The sequence below is a fragment of the Macaca thibetana genome, chromosome 1 (genome assembly GCF_024542745.1).
Source record: "Macaca thibetana thibetana isolate TM-01 chromosome 1, ASM2454274v1, whole genome shotgun sequence".
Lineage (NCBI taxonomy): Eukaryota > Metazoa > Chordata > Mammalia > Primates > Cercopithecidae > Macaca > Macaca thibetana.
This window is the reverse complement of record NC_065578.1, coordinates 211,394,127-211,415,765: the sequence shown is the minus strand read 5'-3', so window position 1 is coordinate 211,415,765 and position 21,639 is coordinate 211,394,127. Positions and strand designations below refer to the sequence as shown.

The 21,639-nt window shown below is 41.7% G+C and overlaps 1 pseudogene; it reads right to left on the bottom strand.

Annotated features, from left to right (window-relative positions):
* Positions 1-1,866: 1,866 nt before the first annotated feature.
* Positions 1,867-21,639, bottom strand: part of LOC126958686 (hydroxymethylglutaryl-CoA synthase, cytoplasmic-like) — a 31,139-nt pseudogene continuing 11,366 nt past the window's right edge.

The following is a 21,639-nucleotide window of genomic DNA, read 5'->3' as shown; positions in this document are numbered from 1 at the left end:
TTTGGGAGACCAACATGGGTGGATCACCTGAGGTTGGGAGTTCAAGGCCTGCCTGACAAGCATGGTGAAACCCCGTCTCTATTAAAAATATGAAAATTAGCTGGGCATGGCGGTGCATGCCTGTAGTCCCAGCTACTCAGGAGGCTGAGGCAGGAGAATCGTTTGAACCTGGGCGGCGGAGGTTGCGGTGAGCCAGGATCCCGCCATTGCACTCCAACCTGGGCAACAAGAGCAAAACTCCATCTCAAAAGAAAAAAAACAAAACAAAGAAGAAGGCAGAAGATCACATGTGTCCTTAGGCTGAATTTTGAAAATTTACCTAGTTTAGTGAGATAAAAGGTATTTTGACATGATTCACTTGCCTTTTAGCATACTTGGGATGTAAATGAAGAGGAACTTTGATAATTCCAGTTTTCTAAATATAAAATGTGTTCTCCATAGATATGACTTTGCTAAGATGAGGGTATTCCTGTTCGTCTGCATAGGCGTGATCTGCAATTTATAATGGCATCTACATTCATAATATTAATATAATTTTTCATCAAGATCGGAAGAGTGTGACTTTTGTGATAATGTAAAATGGTAAAAAGCTGCACGTCTGAAGTTGTCTTGGGGATCTCTTTTGCAGTGCATCAGAGTATCTGGTTTGCTGCTGTGTATTTCACCATTACTCAGTGTGTGGGTGACTGCTGGCTGCTCTGCTCATTAGGGAGGCTTGCTTTTCAAATAGCCTTTGGAAAACTGACAAGTGATGACATATGCTTATATTTATCTTTAGATCCACAATTTAGTGATTGTTATTTGTAAAAACCCCTTTTCATGGTCATCTATTCAGCAAATATTTATTGTGTATTCACTGCAAGTCATGCAGTACGTTACAATTACCTTACAAACAACATAGCTAACTAAATCAATATTTATGTTAGAATTAAAGGTATCAAGCCTTAGAAAAAGCTAATTTAGTTATCATAAGAGAAGCTGTGACCAATATGTTTGACATCTATACATACAGATAAAATATTATTGCTCGCACAAGGGTGATGTGATAAGTGGTCAAATTCCCATTATCAAAATTCTTATCCAGTAGTTTCCTAGGTTGCTTAAAATGTTCCCCTTTAGTCTTATTTTATTTTTAGTTTTTGGTAATTTTTGGCAAGGTTTTTTAACCAGCAGTTTATGGAAATCTATGTTCCACAATCCTAGAGAATTCATCACTAGATCTGCAATATGAGAAATATTAAAGGGAATTTTTCAAAGTGGAAGATTTTAAAAAAATTAATAGTTGAGGGTGCAGAAATGTAGGAAGGAATGAAGAGGAGCACAAAATTTTATATATACTACCTATACATATACACTCTGAATTAACATCTACTTTTAAAAAATAACAATTATAATAATAGCTAGTCAAGTGAAAACGTGTAGAAGTAAAACATGGAAATAATTGTGAAAAGGGCAGTAGTATGATAAACGGATTCAATGAGTGAAGATTCCGGATCGCTTCTCCAAGCTACACTATAAGTGGGTCTTTTGTTTAAGCGACAGTATTAAGTCAAAGATAAACGCTGAATCTGTAGGGCAACCACCAATCAAATTAAAATAATTATGTATATTTATGTACACATTATGGAAATAAATGAATAAATGTTTATTCATACACATAACTAAAAGGGTGAAAAGTGGAATTCTAAAAAAAAAAAAAAACAAAAACCAAAAGAGAGGAAGCAAATCTCAAGTGTCCTGTCATTACCAAACAATAATTATATGATTATTAGAGAGATTTGACGTATTGAAAAGGGTAACAGAGGAGAAAATGGACTGATTTAAACTTACCTCGAAAACAGGCGCGGTCACAGCGGAGCGCTGACATCAGCCTCCCGCGGCCCAGGCGGCTGCGCCCCCGCGAATCCCCGGCCGGAGCAGCTGCCGGGCGCCGTGCGGGTGGCGGAGCGGCCGCCCCGCGGTGGAGGAGCGTGTCCAGCGCAGCCCGGATTCGGAGCAGGGCCGCAGCCTGGCGGTCCTTGCCCGCGGCGACGGTGACATCTGCGTGGACTCACCCTTTAACACCCGCGACGTCCCGGGGACCGGCCCGGGTCGGCGGTGGCCGCAGGGCTGTGAGGACGGCGACGAGGTCCCGCAGGTGGGCGAGTCGCAGGGCCGCCAGGGGGCGGTGTGTCGGTCCGTCTGTCCCGCGCCGGGCCGCCCCCAGCCGGTTCCCTGTTCCCTTCCCAGCCCGGCACCCTCCGGACCCCTGGTTCCGGAGCCAAGCGCCCTTTTCCTTCTCCCGTCCCCATCCGGTCCCCCGACGGGGCGCGTGGAATTGCCTGGGTTGTATTTTCTTATTCAAGAAAGGCAAGTGCAACTTTTTAACCTTTACTATGTTTATATAAAAATTAATAAATTTTTAAATTATGTTTAAGGTAGGGAGAGTAATATAATGAAATGAACCTGATGAACCCACCATTTTCCTTCAGGCATCAACAACATTTTACCAATCTTGTTTCATCTCTCTCCTCAAATGTATTGTTTGTTTTATTTTTCCCAGAATATTTTAAAGCAAAACCAAGACATTATGCCATTCTTCCCCCACATTTTCTTGTAGTATTCTCTAACTGATAATTACCTAAGCTAGGCAGGACTATAGATGCTATTTTTAATTTATGTAAAATTTTTATTAAAATAGTGAGTCATATGCTCAGAAGTTATGCAACTGAATGTAAAATGTGTCATATATTTATATATCATAATTTTTATAATTTTGGCTACACATTTTTATCAAATGTATTATTTATATTTTGAACTCATTCTGTAATCCTATTTCTACCTACGTTTCCAAATCTTACAAATGGGCACATTTTCTCTTTTATTGAGCTCTAATCTCTTTTTCCGGTCAAGAGCATTAGAGTATTGGTTTAAGCTTCAAGATTTCAAGTCATATCGCCTCAAGTAAATCCTTCCTCTGCAGCCGTTTGAAATTTGTCAAGTAATAGCACTTTCCAGAACAAAACCAGACACAAAAGAAAACACATTCTATGATTCTATTTATTTGAAGTCCAGTAACAGGCAAAAGTCATTAGATGTTCTGGGGATTAAGAGAGTGATGGTTTTTATGTCAACTTCATTAGGCTGTAGTCTCAGCTGATCATTCAAACGCTGTGTTGCTATGAAGGTATTCTGTAGATGTGATTGACATCTACAGTTAACTTGAAATAAATAAGATTATCCTCTTATCTGGTTGGGCCATTCCAATCAGTTGAAAGGCTTTAAAAAGAATTGAAGTTTCCCTGAGGAAGAAGAAATCTCATCTCTGGATTGTCAGCTCCTACCCCAGAGTTCCAGCCTGACCTCCTGACGCCTGCCCTGTGGATTTCAGACTTGCCCAGGAACCCTCACAACTCCTTGCTGTATATGTATGTTGCTAGTTCTGTGTCCCAAGAGGAGCTTGACTGATACAGGTGAGGAAGTGAAGAGGCCCAAGGGAAATTTCTTGAGTGACAGAAGGGTTCTATAATTTCTTCCAGAAGTGGCTACAAAGATTATAGAACAGGCTGGGTGCTGTTACAGGCTCATACCCGTAATCCCGGCACTTTAAGACGCCAAGGCAGGAGGATCGCTTGAGCCCATTAATTGGAGAACAGCCTAGGTAACATGGTGAAACTCTGTTCTACAAAAAATACAAAAATTAGCCAGGCATGGCGGCAGGCACCTGTAGACCCACCTACTTGGGAGGTGGGGTGATCATTTGAGCCCAGTAGTTTGAGGCTGCAATGAACCGTGAACCATGATTGCACCACCGCAATCCAGCTGGGACAACAGAGCAAGACCCTACCTCAAAAAAAAAGGAACGGTTGTAAAACAATTTCAGGATTTAGTTTCATCATCTGTATTAGAACAAAAAACCTCCCTACCACTAATCATACTCAAAAATTAATTTGATATGAACCATAGGCCCAAATATGAAAGTTACATTATAAAGTTTTGAGGAGGAGAATTTGGAGAATATCTTTGTTTACAATAAAGAAAACTGGACACATGATTCAAATAGACCTTCCACAAAGGGAAGTATACAGGTGGCCATTCCACAGGGACACAGTACTCAACATAATTAATCACGAGGGAAACAAATGGAAACCACAACAAAGTGCCAACACGCAATACTGAACAGGGCTAAAATTAAAAATACGAACACTACCAAGTGTCAGTGGGGATGCAAAGCAAGACCGCTCATGTTGCTAGTGAGAGGATAAAATGGTATAATCACTTTGGCAGTTTCTTATAAAAGTAAACACGTTCCTGACCTATATAGTTCAGCAATTCCAGCTCTCAGTATTTACCCAGGAGAAATAAAACACATGTCTGGAAAGAGACCTTTACCGGAATGTTCATCACCATTTTATTCACAGCGGCTCCAAACTGGTAACAGCACACACATCCATCAACATGAACATGCAGTATATTTGTCCAATAGAATACTCCTCAGCAATGAAAGACAAACCATGGAGAAAGCAACAGAATTGATGAATCTGAAAAATATCTTGTTCTGCAGAAGAAGTCAGACACTAAAGCTGAAGTGTGATTTCCCCTCCCACCATTGGATTGTCTTTGTCTTTGTCAGGAAATAGTTCATGGATAAGTGTGGATCTACTGCAGGATTCTGTTCTGTTGCTTTGATCTCTGTGTCTGTTCTTATGTCAGTACCACGCTGTCTTGATTCTGTAGTTTTCTAGTAAGTCTTGAAAGTAATGTGATCCTCTAACCATGTTCATCTAAAGGTTATTTTGACGGTTCTGTTTCTTTCAGTGATACATTTTTAATTACTCTAAGTGTTGTCACGTTTTACTTAGATTCTAAACTTAGTCGCTGAAGTTGTAATTCATATTTATAATAAATAACTTATATACCTTTAGTTTCTAGCATGGTAGTAGGCATAAATTAAATGTTGATTTCCATATCTTTTTTTTCTACTCTGCCCTTCCACAAAATCTTAGACTTGCATAGGAAAAAAACAGCCTTTCCTTTTGTGGGTTACATTGAGTTATAATTTAACTTCGAGAAAAGAAGGGAACTAAAATGAGCAGTAGAGAGAATTTCACTATAAATGTTAAGTTTCCCAGTAGTCATTTTAAAAATCTTTATGACTATAGGATTCCATAATTCATATCAACAATTTCTTATTTGGCCAACTTTGTAACCAAATTTTCAACAGGTGTTCACGTACCTTTGCCTTCTCAAACAAGCTAGCTAACTCCAAATGCCATGGGGAATTAAAGTCCTAGACCTGGCTGAGCACCCAGGCCACCTGGAGATTGTTTTACCATCTGTCAGGCTTCACTTCGGACCTCTGTATCCTCTGTATCTGTTTTTTTTTTTTTTTTTGGAAACAGAGTTTTGCTCTTGTAGCCCAGGCTGGAGTGCAGTGGCACGATCTTGGCTCACTGCAACCTCCGCCTCCCGGATTCAAGCAATTCTTCTGCCTCAGCCTCCCGAGTAGCTGGGATTACAGGCACCGCCACCCCCCCCTGGCTAATTTTTTGTATTTTAGTAGAGACGGGGTTTTGCCATATTGGGCAGGTTGGTCTCAAACTCCTGACCTCAGGTGATCTGCCCGCCTCGGCCTCCCAAAGTTCTGGGATTACAGGCATGAGCCACCATGCCTGGCCCTATATCTCTATTTTTTAAGGACCTTAGTAATCCAGGTACATTCAGACTTTGAGGAACCAGAGCCTGGAATTGCCTGGCCTTAAAGACTCAGCTCATGGGACATTGAGGAGAAGCTGGCAGTGCCCAGCAGAGCCGACCAACAAGTCCCATAAAGGAAAGAAAGACTTTGGAGATCCTTACTCCTGAATGGTGTCCCACCCATCCTTAAGTCAGCTTTGAAACTAGGGATGCAATATGCCGAATCAACCTTACTCGAGAGCGGCTTTCTGAAGCTGGCATAAGTATCAGACAAAGGGCTGCTTTCCTGCCCTGCCACTGTCCCCTGGCTCCCCGAGAGCTCCTCAGTCACTCTTTCCATCTGCAGAGGCCCCAGGAGGCAATCAGCACAACAGCCTTGCCCCGTCCTTCAATCCTCCTTGGATTTGCTCCTGTTATTCCTTCTCCCTGAAATCTCTACCTCCCCACTCCATCACCGCCTGTCAGATTATTTCCATGAATACCTGATTTAAATGGCATTTCCTCCCTAAGCCATTGTGACCGTCTAGGTCTGGATTTTCCAGTCATGTTCGGACTCCGTGCATTCGGTTCCACTGTCATGCTTTGAGGAAAGCTCATGTGTGCTGAAGTTTTGGTTTTCACTCTGTTTGCTGCTCTCAGCGTCTTCACTTGGAGTTCATAGTTCCCTCCTCCATGCCCTCTGGCACTTTGGCTATGTCTCTGTGTTGATGATAATTCCTGGCCTCTTCTCTTTAAGAAGCATCTGGGATGGCCCTCCGGCTCTGAAGCTGTCTTGAGGACAGGTATTGATTTTTATTCCCTGCACGTTCTCTTGGCATTCACCCCAGAGAGGAGTGTGATATTATTCCACAAATAACTTCAACCTCCAAAACTACTAATGCCTTCACTGTTTCACTTTACATTTAGCCATGTGGAGAAATCTAAGTAGGAATTGTTTTTATAGTGGTACGCTCTAATGTTAGTACTGGCTGTGGGTTGAATTGCATCCCCACCATTCATATGTTGAAGTCCTAACCCCCAGTACTTCAGAATGTGACCTTATTTGGAGACAGGGTTGATGCAGATGCAGATGTGATGAGTTAGGTTAGGACGTGATCCTAATGGGATAGAGAGAGCAGGGTGGGCTCTTAATCTAATGTAACTTGTGTCTTTACAAAAGGAGAAATTTGGACACTGAGACACAAAAAGGGAGAACTCCATGTGGACGGGAAGGCAGAGATTCAAATGATGCAGCTACAAGCCATGGAATGCCAGAGATTGCCAGGAAACCCCCAGATGCTGGGAAAGAGGCATGGAGCGGTGTCTCCCTCACAGCCCCCAGAAGGAACCAACACTGCAGACAGCTTGATCTCAGCCTTCTGTCCTCCAGACTGGGAGACAATAAATTTCTGGTTTTCAAGCCATCCAGTTTGTGGTATTTTGTTCTGGAAGCCCCAACAAACTAACAATGGACTTGACCAATGGACACCTTTGCACCTTCCCTATCTATAGCTGTAGACCTTTAGTGTTATAATCTGGAATCTCTAAGAATAATTTGTGTGTTCTTTAGCTTGTCCTTCTTAGGGAGATAAGCAAATTCACAACTTAGTTCTTTCTTTTTTTTTCTTTCTTTGATTTTTTTTTAACCAATATGGTTAATCAACTATAGATTGTTCTTCTTTTATGTCTTATCAAAGTTTTTGTGCCTGATAAACATTTACTTATCCTTCAAGACCAAGTATTTGAAATAAAATTCAGTGTGGCTACACATATCAGAGGCTTTAAAATAAGAATTATTTACTCACAGAAGAGTTTGTTTCTCTCTCATATGTAAGTCTCAATGTAAGTAATCCATGAAATCTTTGTAACCCACGTTCTTTCTACCCTACCGGTCTATCATCACTAGGACACTCATTCTCATGATTCAGTGTGGCAACCAGTGCTCCAGGCATCACATCTGCATTTCAAAGAGCATAATGTAGAAAATAACCACGAAGAAAAGGGCACATTATATGAAGCATCTATCTTTTTTTTTCTTTCTTTTTTTTTTTTTTTGAGACGGAGTCTCCCTCTCTTCCCCAGGCTGGAGTGCAGTGGCGTGATCTCGGCTCACTGCAACCTCCGCCTCCCAGGTTCAAGCGATTCTCTTGCCACAGCCTCCCGAGTAGCTGGGACTACAGGCATGTGCCAAGTAATTTTTTTGTATTCTTAGTAGACACAGGGTTTCACCACATTAGCCAGGATGGTCTCCATCTCTTGACCTCGTGATCTGCCCATCTCAGCTCCCAAAGTGCTGGGATTACAGGCATGAGCCATGGCACCCAACTGAACCATCTATCTTTTAAGGAAGAATCCCAGTAGCTACCACATGATGCTTTTGCTCATATCCTAGAATTAGCCACTTAGCTAGAATTTTATCACACGATCATACGCGTGACACACAATGAAGGCTGGGAAAGGTCATGCCGTGTTTGTTCTGAGCCATTATCCTCCCAGATAAAATAAAACATTTTATTACTGTGGAAGAAGACAGTGGTGAGTGAGAGAAAACAACTTATCTCAGCCACATCTAGTTAAGATTTACTCTTGGGAAATAATTTATTTTATAAATTATTGATATTAGTGATATTCTATATTACCCAGCCCAACATCTGTATTAGTTACTTGAATGCTAGTTACTAAAACTAGGAGGTCCACAAATTTCAGTGTCCTAATGTAATACATATTTACTGTTGATTCACATTATAATCCAAGTATAGATTTCTTGTTGACAGGCAGCTTTCTTCCTCAATGCAATTCAGAGACAAAAGTTTCTTCCATTTCGGCCAACAGGCAGGGGAAGAGGGCATGAACAGGCCACATTTCAAAGTCACAACCTGGAAGCGAACATATCACTTCCACTCACATCTCATTGGCTAGAACTCAGTCATCTGGCCACAGCCAATGCAAGACGTCCAGGAAGAAGAGGAAAATAATTTATCTAAACAAGGAGCTATGCTTGACACAATATTTATCTCTCTTGGAGGAAATGGTAGCATATATGGGTCACCTGCTCAAATAGCAATGTTGCTTGGGCCTTAACCCAGAAGGCAGCACCTTCACCTCTCTATGAGAACTGGAAGTATGCTGAAATCAAAGATAGTAGTGGGAAATTGGATGCTTGAAGAAAAATGTTAAAATTTATCTAAAAATGAACCACTTGCAATCATAAAAATAAATTATACTGCTAAGATGGGAGAGGGAGAGAATATTGACATTCTTTGATGCTTTCTTTGAGTATGAAAAATTCGCTAGTCATTGATATAATGAGTTGTTTTTATTTTTTCTTTTTAAGGGATTTGTCCATTTTATTTAAACGTCAAAATTTATTGACATAAAATTATATAGAAGAGCAGTAGAGACTGGGGTAACTAGGATTTATGTTCAGAAGTGGGTGCACACCTTCTGCCAGGCCAGTAGTGTAGGGAATTGAGACCATCTAGTCAGTAGTTGGGCTGGATTCAAATTCCTCCAGGGCGGGCTATTTACTGTGACCTCCTGCTTAGCGTGGAGCCTGTGGTGCTGGCAGGTTTTCCTGTGTCAATTCTTCATGCTTAGCAGCTGGCATCATGGAAGGGGTCTTGTGCCATGCTCAGGGCCCTCCCGCAGCAGCTGTGTAACTGATGGATTATTTGTGTTGAGATCTCCTACAAACAGTCACACTCCCGTTGTCTTCTCCATCTGATTACATTTGTGGAAATCTACTGTTCATCTCCATGACTCATCTGGCTTCTAATGTAGCCAAAGAAGCAAGGAAAATGAGCAACAGTGGGAATTCCTAACCTGCCTGTCTTGAGGGTTTGATGACACTGCTCACCTCTCCTATCTCCTCCATGGATGACGTGTTGCCTTTGGTTTACTCTCAAGGACAGGGTAATTCCAGGAAACTCTACTTGGGCCTTTCTTCCCTAGTAACGAAAATTCCTGGGTTCAGGAAACCAGTGTGGGGATTCCGCCAGTGGCTAAAAAATTCCTATCCCACTAGTTGATAAATACATCCGTTCTGGAATGGGGAGTAACCACAGGAGGACGCCATGGTCTCACTGAACAATCTTAACCTTGGGCCAAGGCAGCTTCTCTCCCCAGAACTCCAAAGCCCCTGCTTCAACTGATGGGCCACACAGCATTTCTGATGTTGGGGACTCAAAATCTACTCTGAACATGTAGACAAAATTCTCTAGAAACCTCATGTAGATATTTTCCTTCTTCCAGAGTGTGGTCACAGCAGTAATTACCTTTGACTTTGGGGACATTTGGGGAAGCTGAGGGAAAAGATATATGATACATACCAGAGACTACATTGCAGCCTTGAAGGGCTCCAATCTCTCCTTCAGTCTAGGAGCTCAGAGTCATTACTGGCTTATGTCTCATAACTACATTAGAGACAATGGGTCCTCACTGTAGCAACAATCATATCTAGATTTCTTTTTTCTTGGTAGGCTGCCCATCAATTTCATTTCTCAGGACCCCTCGATCAATTACCCCTCACCACATATCCCTGTGGGTCATTCTCTAATTCCCATCCTGCCTGCATGGCATACTATGTGACTGCATGCACCTTGTCTCTGATGCCCGAGCCACCTGACCCAGCCACTCTTCACTGTCCCCTACCATCATTGGCAGCAATAGAGGATGGCCAAGCACAGAGCTCTTCGAGGATGCTGGTGCCTCCTTTGCCAATGCACTTTTTAAATACTTTGATGAAGTGAGTGAGCTCTGCTTTCTCCCAGCAGGCAAGATTAGGGATGGCTGAGCAGACTGAACATCATAGTTCCATCCCACCGTGCCTGTCTTTATCCATTCTGATTCCTTCCTCCCTCCCTCAGCAGTATGGCAAGGACATCCGAGGATTCTGACCTCATTATCTGGAAGTCCTCATAGGGCCCAGAGTACCAACACCATTAGCAGGTGGTCTGTCCAATACTTTAAACCCAAATCCATAGTGGGCTCTCTCATGTCAATGAATTCAGTCCAATCAAGACCTTTATTTTGCTCCTTGGTCCACCACCTTGGACCCACTCCCGCTCCTGCTGCCCAGGCTTTTGCCAGCATGGAACTGCAAAGTCCCATAAGCTTTCAGCATATAGTCATCTCCTCCAAGGCAGTCCTGGCAATGTTCTCTCCTGGCTAATGACCTATCTTTAGATCTGCCTTTTATTATGGGTTCCTAACTGTACAGCGAAGCAAGGTCAAGCAATTTCTTCACTGTACAGACCACCTCCTCCCCAAGCAAAAGGTGAATGTGAAGGACCAAACAGAAGTTATTTGTACATCAGACTAACAATGTATTTTTACAAATAAATGAGAAAAATCTTTTCAGGGCAATGGATACATGTATATTACCTTAATGGCAGTGATGATTTTATGGATATATACATGTGCCCAGACTTGTGAAATTGTAATCTTTAATTGGATGATGTTCATTGTAATATCAATTATACTTCAAAAAACTGTAAGGAAATTTACAGACTAACATACCTAGGAAACTGAGCACAGTGTCCTTATCAATATGAAATATTAAACAAACAATTTATATTTCATAAAATGTTACAAAGTCATAATGAGGAATTCTGGTAGGCTAAAATAATTATATATAAAAGTATATTAAGATTCTTGAAATACAGAAAGGATAATTTAATTTTTTATTGACATTCTTAAACTCCAAATTTAAAATACTATCAGAGTGAAAAAAATTAAAGTGAAACGTAAAAATATCAAGAAAGGCAGAAGGTCCTTGAAATCAACAATGAGAAGACCTAGTAAGTGAAAGACCACCAGAGGGCAATGCAGGACTGCTTAGGACAATGACATTGCTCTCCCCCCCAATTTTTTAATTAAAATTTTATTTGACAACAATTAGCAACTCAAATTGTAATTAAAATACCATCTGCTACATATTTAGGCAAACACCCAGAAACCCACTTTATATTCTATTAGTATACGAATTAATTGTGACACTATTCTTAAAAAAAAACAGAAAATAATGAACTCATTGCAAATATAACACTAATAATTTTAACTCCTTAGTTCTCTCATTGCATCATTTCAATACTTCTATAAGCTAGCATTCAGAACAAGTTTTATTATTTTAGAGAATTTTAAAAGAAATATTTACTTGCTGTTATTATTTGGTAAAATTTGGAAAATAATGTAAATTCCCTATAAGAAACAAATATAATTATCCCCTAATTGGAAGATGTATCTCCTTATGCATGCAAATGTATACGATTATTAATAAATGAATGAATGAATGAGTGAAGTTGGATTTTAACCAAACAAGCTATAAAAACCCCAAATGATGAAACAACTAAATGTAAGAGCTAAAACTAAAAGTCTTAGAAAAAAATATAGGGGTAAATATTTATGACCTTGGATTTTGCATTAGTTTCTTAATGTGTCCCACAAAGCACTAGCAGTAAAAGAAAAAAACAGATAAATAGGACAGCATCAAAATTAAAAACGTTTTGTACATCAAAGCACACTGTCAAGAGAGTGAAGAGACCACTCACAGAATGGCAGGAAATATTGGCAAGTGATAAATTTGACAAGAACCTTGTACCCAGAAAATATAAAGAAGTCTTCCAGCTCAAGTACAGAAACCCAAACAATTGAACCAAAAATGGGCAATAGACTTGAACAGACATTTCTCCAAAGAAGATATACGAATGGTAAGCAAGTGCATAAAAGGTGATCAACATTAGATGTTAGGGAGATGAAAAGGAAACCAACAATGAGATACCACTTCACACCCACTAGGATGACTATAATTAAACAGTAAGAACAAAACATAAAATAGCAACTGTTGATATCTGTGGCCATCCGCACACCTGACCCTCATTGAAATATAAATGCAGGAGACAGAGCTAGACTTGAATGCTCCCAAAATTGCTTTTTAGCAGTGCTTCATAAGGGAGTTCCGAAACAAAGGAGTCTAAATAAAATGCAGGAGATACAACCAAAACCTAAAGAAGACCCTTCAGAATTTCTGGTAGGGCTTTTTAAAATGTGCAGGCAATACACTGATATAGATTCAGAGGCCCCTGAGAACTTAAAAATGGTAAATATAAACTATATTAGCCAAAGAGCTCTGGATATTCAGAAGAAACTACAGAAAACAGAGGAGACCCTGGGGATGTTGATGTCTCAAATGGTTGACATTGTTTTAAAGATTTTCAGTAGCAGAATCAAGTCCAGAAAGTGAAACAGTAAGCTGCCTTGCTGGCAGTGGCACTGACCGAGGAAATGACCCACGGTCCACAAGTCGGAAGACTGCAATTAAACATAGGTGGCCCCCCATCCCAGAATCCAAACCACATAAGACACCTCATAATGGGACCCCACCAATATGCCTACTGTAAACAAGAGGGCCATTGGAAGACAGAATGCCCCAACCAAAATAAGACTCTTGAAGAAGATAGGCATCAGTCAATGCACCAAATGCCTGAGATCACCAGTAGTGATGAGGAATGATGAAACCTGGGCACTACTTCTGACTCTACTGATCCCATTAAGATTTTCCACATGCAACCCTGAGTGACCATGATGATAGGAAATCATCTTCTGGATTTTCTGATTGATACTGGGGCTACCTATTCGGTTCATAGTATTAGACTTTACAAGTTATCTGAAAACAATGCTAATAGCTAGAATCCCTGGAGAAACCTTGAAAAAGTCATTTCTCTAATCTTTAGATCACCAAGTGGGCAAATCACACCTAAAACATGGTTTTTAAATATATGCTTGAGTGCCCTGTCTCACTGCTAGGAGGAGACCTACTAACCAAGCTGAATGCTAGTATCTTTTGCACCCAGAGGGAGGTACATTAAAGTGCCACCAGAACAAGCATCAGCCTCCAGGTGGTGCTGCTGCAAGTCAAGGAATCCCCAGTGGAGGTCCCTGAAGACATCTTGTAAGACTGGATATGCAGGTGGATTGGAGGGTGTGATGGGCAAAGAGAACAACACCTATGCATGTTAAAGTTCTTCCTGCATTGAGAGTTACAAACTTGAGATGGTATCCACTGAAGGAAAGTTATTATTCCACTTATAAGTTAGATATTCCACTTTTCCTTCCTTCCTTCCTTCCTTCCTTCCTTCCTTCCTTCCTTCCTCCCTTCCTTCCTCTCTTTCTCTCTCTCTCTTCCTCCCTTCCTCTCTTTCTCTCTTCTCTCTCTCTCTTCTCTCTCCCTTCTCTCTCTCTTTCTCTTTCTCTCTTTTCTCTTTCTCTCTCTCTTTCTCTTTCTCCTTCCTTCCTTCCTTCCTTCCTTCCTTCCTTCCTTCCTTCCTTCCTTCCTTCCTTCCTTCCTTCCTTCTTTCTTTCTTCTTTCTTTCTTTCTTTCTTTCTTTCTTTCTTTCTTTCTTTCTTTCTTTCTTTCTTTCTTTCTTTCTTTTTTCTTTCTTTCCTTTTCTTTCTCTCTCTCTCTTTCTTTCTTTATCTTTCTTTTCTTTCAATATGGGGTCTCACTATGTTTCCTCAGCCATTGAAGAAACACAGTGACTGGTCTGCAACTCCTGGCCTCAAGTGATCCTCCTGCCTCAGCCTCCTAAAGTGCTAAAATTATAAGTGTGAGCCACCCCACCAAGCCTCTCCTTTCTTAACTGCCTTTCTTGAATGGGACCTCATCTGCCCATGCTGGTTCCCATATCACACCCTAATTTTGTTAGTACAAAAGCAGGCACACAAGACTATTGAGGTATGCAGGACTTAACAGCCATTAATTAGATTGTAGAAGATATCCACCTACTGGAACCTAACCCTTATGCTTTAGTTACTATTCTGTCTAGAGACTTAAGCTGGTTTACTCTTGTGGACCTTAAGGATGCATTTTTTATTTTTATTTTTTGCACATCTCTAAGCTCCAACTCTCAGGACATTTTGCTTTTACATGGGAAGTTCCTGAGACTAGGATCAAACAACATTGTTGGACTGTTCTCTCTCAAAGTTTTAAGAATTCTCCCACCACTTCTGATGAAATCTTAACCAGAGATATAAGGATATCTAATTAAAAGAAGGGTCACATCCTAGTTGCCAGCAAGGATGAAGAAGCCTCAGGCCAGAACACAATTTGGAACTTAAATTTTCTAGCTGAATAGGGCTACTAAAGTCTGCAAGAAAAAGGCCCAGATTTCCCCAGACTTCTGTTAAATACTTAAAATTTGAATTGTCACAAAGGTAGAGGAGTTTATACCTTGATCCAAAAGAGGCACTGGTGAAGGTAGCAGTACCTACTACCAGGAAACGATTGCATGGATTCCTAGGTATGACAGGGTTTTTCATATCTGCATGCCCAATTTTGAACTGATAGCTAGGCCCCTTCAGAAAGCTTTTAAAGGAAGAGACAATGAGCCTCTCAATTGGACTCATGAACACCATAAGCCCTTCCAAGTTATTAAATAAAAATGACAGACTCATTCATTGTTCCTGCTCTAGGTCTTCCAAACATTAGAATGCCTTTTGACCTGTTTGTCCATTAAAGGCAGGGGATTAACTTTGAGACATTAACCCCAAATCTAGGTAATGTGAGAAGATCCAATGCCTGTTTGTCAAAGCAGCTGGACGTAAGGGCTGAGGGATGGCCCATATGCCTGAGGGTGGTAGCAGCCACCTGTGATTTACTACAAGAAGCAGAAAAGGTCATCTTGGATCAGCCCACTGCTGTATACACTCCCCACTGTGTACTTCCTCTATCAGAACCAAAAGGAGGATATTGACTTACTTTTGGAAGGTTAGGCAAGGACCAAGCCATATTAGACACCCAATCAGGACCTGCACTAATGATAAAAGGGGTACAACCCAGAGGCTCTGGACTCAGAAAAGACAGATAAATTGAATGTACTTTGTTGAGAGCCACCCAGAATTTCAGGGATTTTGTTGGTATTTATGGATGCTTTCACTTGGATGGATGGAAGTATTTCCCCATCAGTTGGAAAAGGCTTCTGAGATTGTAACTGCTCTATTAAAAGAAATAGTTCCCCAATTTGGGCTACCCATATCTATTCAAAGAGACAGTAGAAGAGCCTTTATAACAAAAATAACTCAAGAAGTCTCTGGTGCATAGACATTCATTGGAAATTAAACGCTTCTTGGCAACCACAATCTACTGGCAAGACAGAAAAGATGAATCATGCTCTTAAAAAGACTGTAGCTAAAATTTGTCAGGAGACTAATTTACCTCAGGGATGAGGTCTTACCCATCGCTCTGCTTCAGATGAGAGTGGCCCCTAGAAGCAAACTCTAATTGAGCCCCTCTTAACTGTTACATAGGAGACACTTCCTATGCTCAAAGGATAGACTGGGGGACCTGGAGGGAAGCTGAACTAAAGAATTAGATGCTGTCAGGTGTGTTCCATCACTGGAAGTCTCTCTCACTGCTATACATGAGTTCACTTCTAGCAGGTTAATATTGCCCGCAGATGTTCCTCTGCATCACCTCTGTCCTGGAGACTGGGTTTTATTAAAGTCCTAGAAGAATGAACATCTGGAAGATCAGCTTTGTCCTTGTTGGATCAGGCCTTATGAGGTGCTAATGGTGACCTGTTCTTCAGTCAAATTGAAAGGAGTCAAGCTGTGAATCCATCATACCCAAGTTATGCTGGTCCTAGTACAGTCTTTGGATTCACAGCACCTTGTATGCAGAAACACCTCCAGGAATGGAAACCACATGGTAGAACACCATAGCCAAGATCATCCAAACATCAGTTGGCAGTAGGCAGTACAAACCAGATACTGACTCCTCCAAATGGACCAATAAAGCTGGTCCGACTTCACATTGGTGTTTAAGAGATCACCCGCCTAAAGATAAGCAATGAACTACTCTCGGGTTCTTGCTTTACTTCTTGGTTTACTTGCTTGTCTTCTAATTCTCCACCTGCTCATGACTTACTGTGTGTTGCCTGATTGCTTTCTCTGCAAACAGTGCTAACAGGTCTTTCCTTAAGTAACCAAACATTATCGCTTTCTTTTGTTGTTGTTGTTGTTGCATCTTCTCATTGATCATAATCTTCAGGGCCCTCTTTGGCTGTTTCAGGCCCCTAGTGTGGAGTCTTCTCTGTGTCCACTCCCACCTGAGCCAGTGCCTGCCCCTGTTGGTAGCATGAGGCTGCTGCCCCTCATGGAATGAGATGGAGTAGAGGGCCTGTTGACCAGCTCCACGTAGATCTCCTGCCTCGAGTTCAATAAAGGCAGTGCTTGCCTAGTAGCCAGTAGAAAGCACTAGAGTTTTGCCTGGCCATTGTTGGACCGGTTCTGCTCCCTGACTGCACACATATCCTTGTGTCACAGACATCCACCTTGGAAGGAGAGGAGATGGGAGTCTGAGGGCCCAGGATTGACATGGGGGCAGATAGGAGCCTCCCCAGCACTCCCTGCCATCCTGATATGGGGAAGAACATGACAAGAACCACCGGAGTTACAATCACCACCAACATGCTCTTGCCAGGATGGGCCCTCCCCTCAGGTTTCCTGTCCCCCACACTCAGGTGGAGGGTGTGGGGCTGCCCAGATGGGCTCACAGGCATGGCCTGGATTGGACTGGCCTGCTTTGGGCCACCCTGGGCTACCTTTGACCTCCTGGCAAGTGGCCAGAGGAGCTCTTAGAAAATCCTCTTTTATAGCCTAAATGGGTGGGCAGAGGTGGAGGATTGTGGAGACTTTTGAGCAAATGGTATGTTCCTAAACTGGGACAGAATTGAACCTCTGTAAATGAAAGAAGTAGAATGCTTTCGCCTCACTGTGTTGTTCCCAGGGATGCTTTGACCTCCGTAGTGAATATTACTGGAGGTCAAAATAAAACTGGTAGTGGTGAAAGTTGCCCATGGTAAAAATCACTGTTGACAAAAAATTGGTGGGAGATAAATACTTTTAAAAATATTTGATATACATTATTTGACCTAAAGTGCCTAAAAAGATAGAAATAATAATTCCTTGGGACAACTTAAAAGGCAGAATCTACAGTCAGCAAATCACGATGTGTAAGAGAAGTCAAGTTATTTATATAAAACATAATTGATCTTCAGACAGACATTTTCAGTAAATTCCAAATAAACTGAATCAATAAATTGTAATGAATAAATTATAACTGGTTTGCTGTGCTGTATTAGTCAATTTTCACACTGCTGATGAAGACATACACAAGACTGGGCAATTTACAAAAGAAAGAGGTTTAATGGACTTACAGTTGCACATGGCTGGGGAGGCCTCACAATCATGGTGGAAGGCAAGGAAGAGCAAGTTACATCTTATGTGGATGGAGGCAGGCAAAGAGAGAGCTTGTGCAATAAAACTTCTTTTTATGAAACCATCAGGTCTTGTGAGACTCATTCACTATCACAAAAACAGCATGAGAAAGACCTGCCCCCATGATTCAATTACCTCCCACCAGGTTCCTCCCATAACACATGGGAATTCAAGATGAGATTTTGGTGGGGACACAGCCAAACCATATCATTCCAGCCCTGGCCCCTCCCAAATCTCACGTCCTCACATTTCAAAACCAATCGTGACTTCCCAACAGTCCCCAGAGTTTTAACTCATTTCAGCATTAATTCAAAAGTCCACAGTCCAAAGTCTCATTTGAGACAAGGCAAGTCCTTTCTGCCTAATCTGTAAAATCAAAAGCAAGTTAGTTACTTCCTAGATATGATGGGGTTATAGGTATTGGGTAAATACAACCATTCCAAATGGGAGAAGTTGGCCAAAACAAAGGGGCTACAGGCTGCCTGCAAGTCCAAAATCCAGTGGGCAGTCAAATCTTAAAGCTCCAAAAAAATGATCTTTGACTCCATGTCTCACATCCAGGTTACACTGATGCAAGAGGTGGTTCCCACGGTCTTGGGCAGCTCTGCCCCTATGGCTTTGCAGGGTACAGCCTTCCTCCCAGATGCTTTCATGGGCTGGCATTGAGTGTCTATGGCTTTTCCAGGTGTATGGTGCAAGATATCAGTGGATCTACCATTCTGGGGTATGGAGGACAGTGGCCTTCTTCTCACAGCTCCACTAGGCAGTGCCCCAATAGGGACTCTGTGTGGGAGATCTGACCCCCATATTTCCCTTCTGCACTGCCCTAGCAGAGGTTCTCCATGAGGAGCCTGTCCCTGTGGCAAACTTCTTCCTAGAGATCCAGGCATTTCCATATATCCTCTGAAATCTAGGCAGAGGTTCCCAAATGTCAATTCTTCCTTCTGTGCACTGGAAGACTCAACATCACATGGAAGCTGCCAAGACTTGGCACTTGCACCTCCTAAAGCCACAGCCCGAATTATACCTTGGCCCCTTTTAGCTATGGCTAGAGCAGCTGTATGCAGGGCACCAAGTCCCTAGGCTGCACACTACAGGGGGATCCTGGGGCCTGCCTACAAAACCATTTTATCATCCCAAGCCTCTGGGCCTGTGATGGAAGAGGCTGCTGCAAAGGTCTGTGACATACCCTGGAGATGTTTTCCCCATTGTCTTGGTGGTTCACCTTCAACTCCTCATTGCTTATGCAAATTCCTGCAGCCTACTTGATTTTCTCCTCAGAAAATGAGCTTTTGTTTTCTATCACATTGCGAGGCTGCAAATTTTCCAAAATTTTTATGCTCTATTTTCCTTTTAAAGCTGAATGCCTTAAACAGCACCCAAGTCACCTCTTGAATGCTTTGCTGCTTAGAAATTTCTTCTGCCAGATACCCTAAATCATCTCTCTCAAGTTCAAAGTTCCACAAATCTCTAGGGCCGGGGAAAAATACTGCCAGTCTCTTTGCTAAAACATAACAAGAGTAACCTTTGCTCCAGGTCCCAACAAGTTCCTCATCTCCATCTGAGACCACCTCAGCCTAGATTTCATTGTCCATATCATTATCAGCATTTTGGGCAAAGCCATTCAACAAGCCTCTAGGGAGTTCCAAACTTTCCCACATTTTCCTGCCTTCTTTTGAGCCCTCCAAACTGTTCCAACCCCTGTCTGTTACCCAGTTCCAAAGTCACTTCCACATTTTTGGGTATCTTTTCAGCAGTGCATCACTCTACTGATACTCTACTGATACTGATTACGGTATTAGTCTGTTTTCCCACTGCTGGTAAAGGCACACATGAGAATGGGCAATTTATAAAAGAAAGGTTTAATGGACTTACAGTTCCACATGGCTGGGGAGGCCTCACAGTCATGGTGGAAGGCAAGGAAGAGCAAGTCACATCTTACGTGGATGGTGGCAGGCAAAGAGAGAGCTTGTGCAAGGAAACTCCCCCTTATAATACCATCAGATCTCATGAGACTTATTCACTATCACAAGAACAGCACAGGAAAGACCTGCCCCCCATGATCCAATTACCTCCTACCAGGTCCCTCCCATAACACATGGGAATTTAAGATGAGATTTTGGTGGGGACACAGGCAAACCATATCATGTGCTATATTTAAAAAGTATTAAATAATTAAAATTTACTGTTGAAGTTTACTCTTAAAGTTGCTTCTCAACAAAACTTTTAAAATATTAGTATAATTCTGATGTCAGTGTTTATTGAGCAGAGATTTAAAACATTATGAGGGATGGAAGTTCTCTGAGGTAAAGTGGCTGGGTCAGAACAGCAGGGTCAATGGAAGAGCAGCATTGGCAAGGCCTGATGGACTTCTGTCATTTTAAATGTGACACAGAGATGATTATGTAAGTTATCCTGTGATCGAATTTGTAAGCAGCTGTATTAATGAGGTTACATTGAATAAACAATTTCAGTGGCATAACACTGTATGTGGCACCCCCCCCCCGGCATTGCTAGATGGGTGCCCAGGTTGGAGAGGCAACTTTCCTCCCTGTGGTCATCCAGGAACCCAGGGTGTTTCCTTCTTGTGCATTCACCATTCCTGTGAATGGTGATCATGTAAATTGGGTCATTCTTGTCAGACCCAGCTAAAACAAGAGTCCAGAGACCAGAGGGAAAAAGCACTCAGGGAATATAACATTGTTCTGAGAATGTAATTCTCTGCAAGCCCAGCAGCTGAAACTGCCTGCTGTAACCTGAAACCAGTTTTCTATTAGTTTCTACGATGACCTGCCAGGAAGCTAAGGCTAGTTTTACCCACCACCACCACTCACCAATTAGAGGATGCCAATTCTCTAAAATTTTACTCATGCTGATGACCTTATTTTCAAAACAAAACATAACATAGCTCTTTTTATAAAACCTCCAATCTTCTCTTTGTTCTTGGACATTCTGAAGACCACTTGGACTATGTGTATTCCCTGAACTGCAATTTGTGCTTTCCCAAATAAAACATTTAAATTTACAGATTCACCAACATATTTTATTTTGACTTTGATATCTGGGGCTTCCTCCCTACTTGCATCCATCCACAGAAGAAGAAAGAGCACGAAGAAATGTCCGCAGCAGGATTTTACGGGCCTGTACTGGCAGTGGCTCACATTAATCCCACGCCTCTTCCTTCGGCAAGAACTGGTCATGTGACCACGCATAATACAAGGGAGCCTGGGAAATGTAGTCCAACTGTGTGTGTAGAGAAGGGGAGAATGGACTTTGACAGACGACTAGAGTTCTCTGCAACAGTAAATAACTTGTTTGGATTTATCGTGTTTCTCCAATTTTTATTGAGTGTCTGCTGTATTCTGAGCACTGTGCTAAGAGCTGGACAGAGAGCTAATTCAGCAGCATCTTGACCTTGGAGAAGCTCTCAGTATTTAGAGGGAGATAAGACATGGTATGGAGTGCCTGCTATCCTAAGAGACAGAAGGATAAAGTGAAAGTCTTAGAAGTCCCATGAATTATTCTAGAATGGGAAACTGCCTGCAGAAGATAGTGATTGAGCTCCACTTTTAGAAATAAACCAGATTTGTTTGGTGGAGGGAGACAGCAGCAGAAGCTATGGAAGCATGTAATTTATGTACCAGATATATTAAGGTTCTGTGCAGCAATGAAAATCAGATTTTCAAAAACAATTGAATAGCATGGATTAGG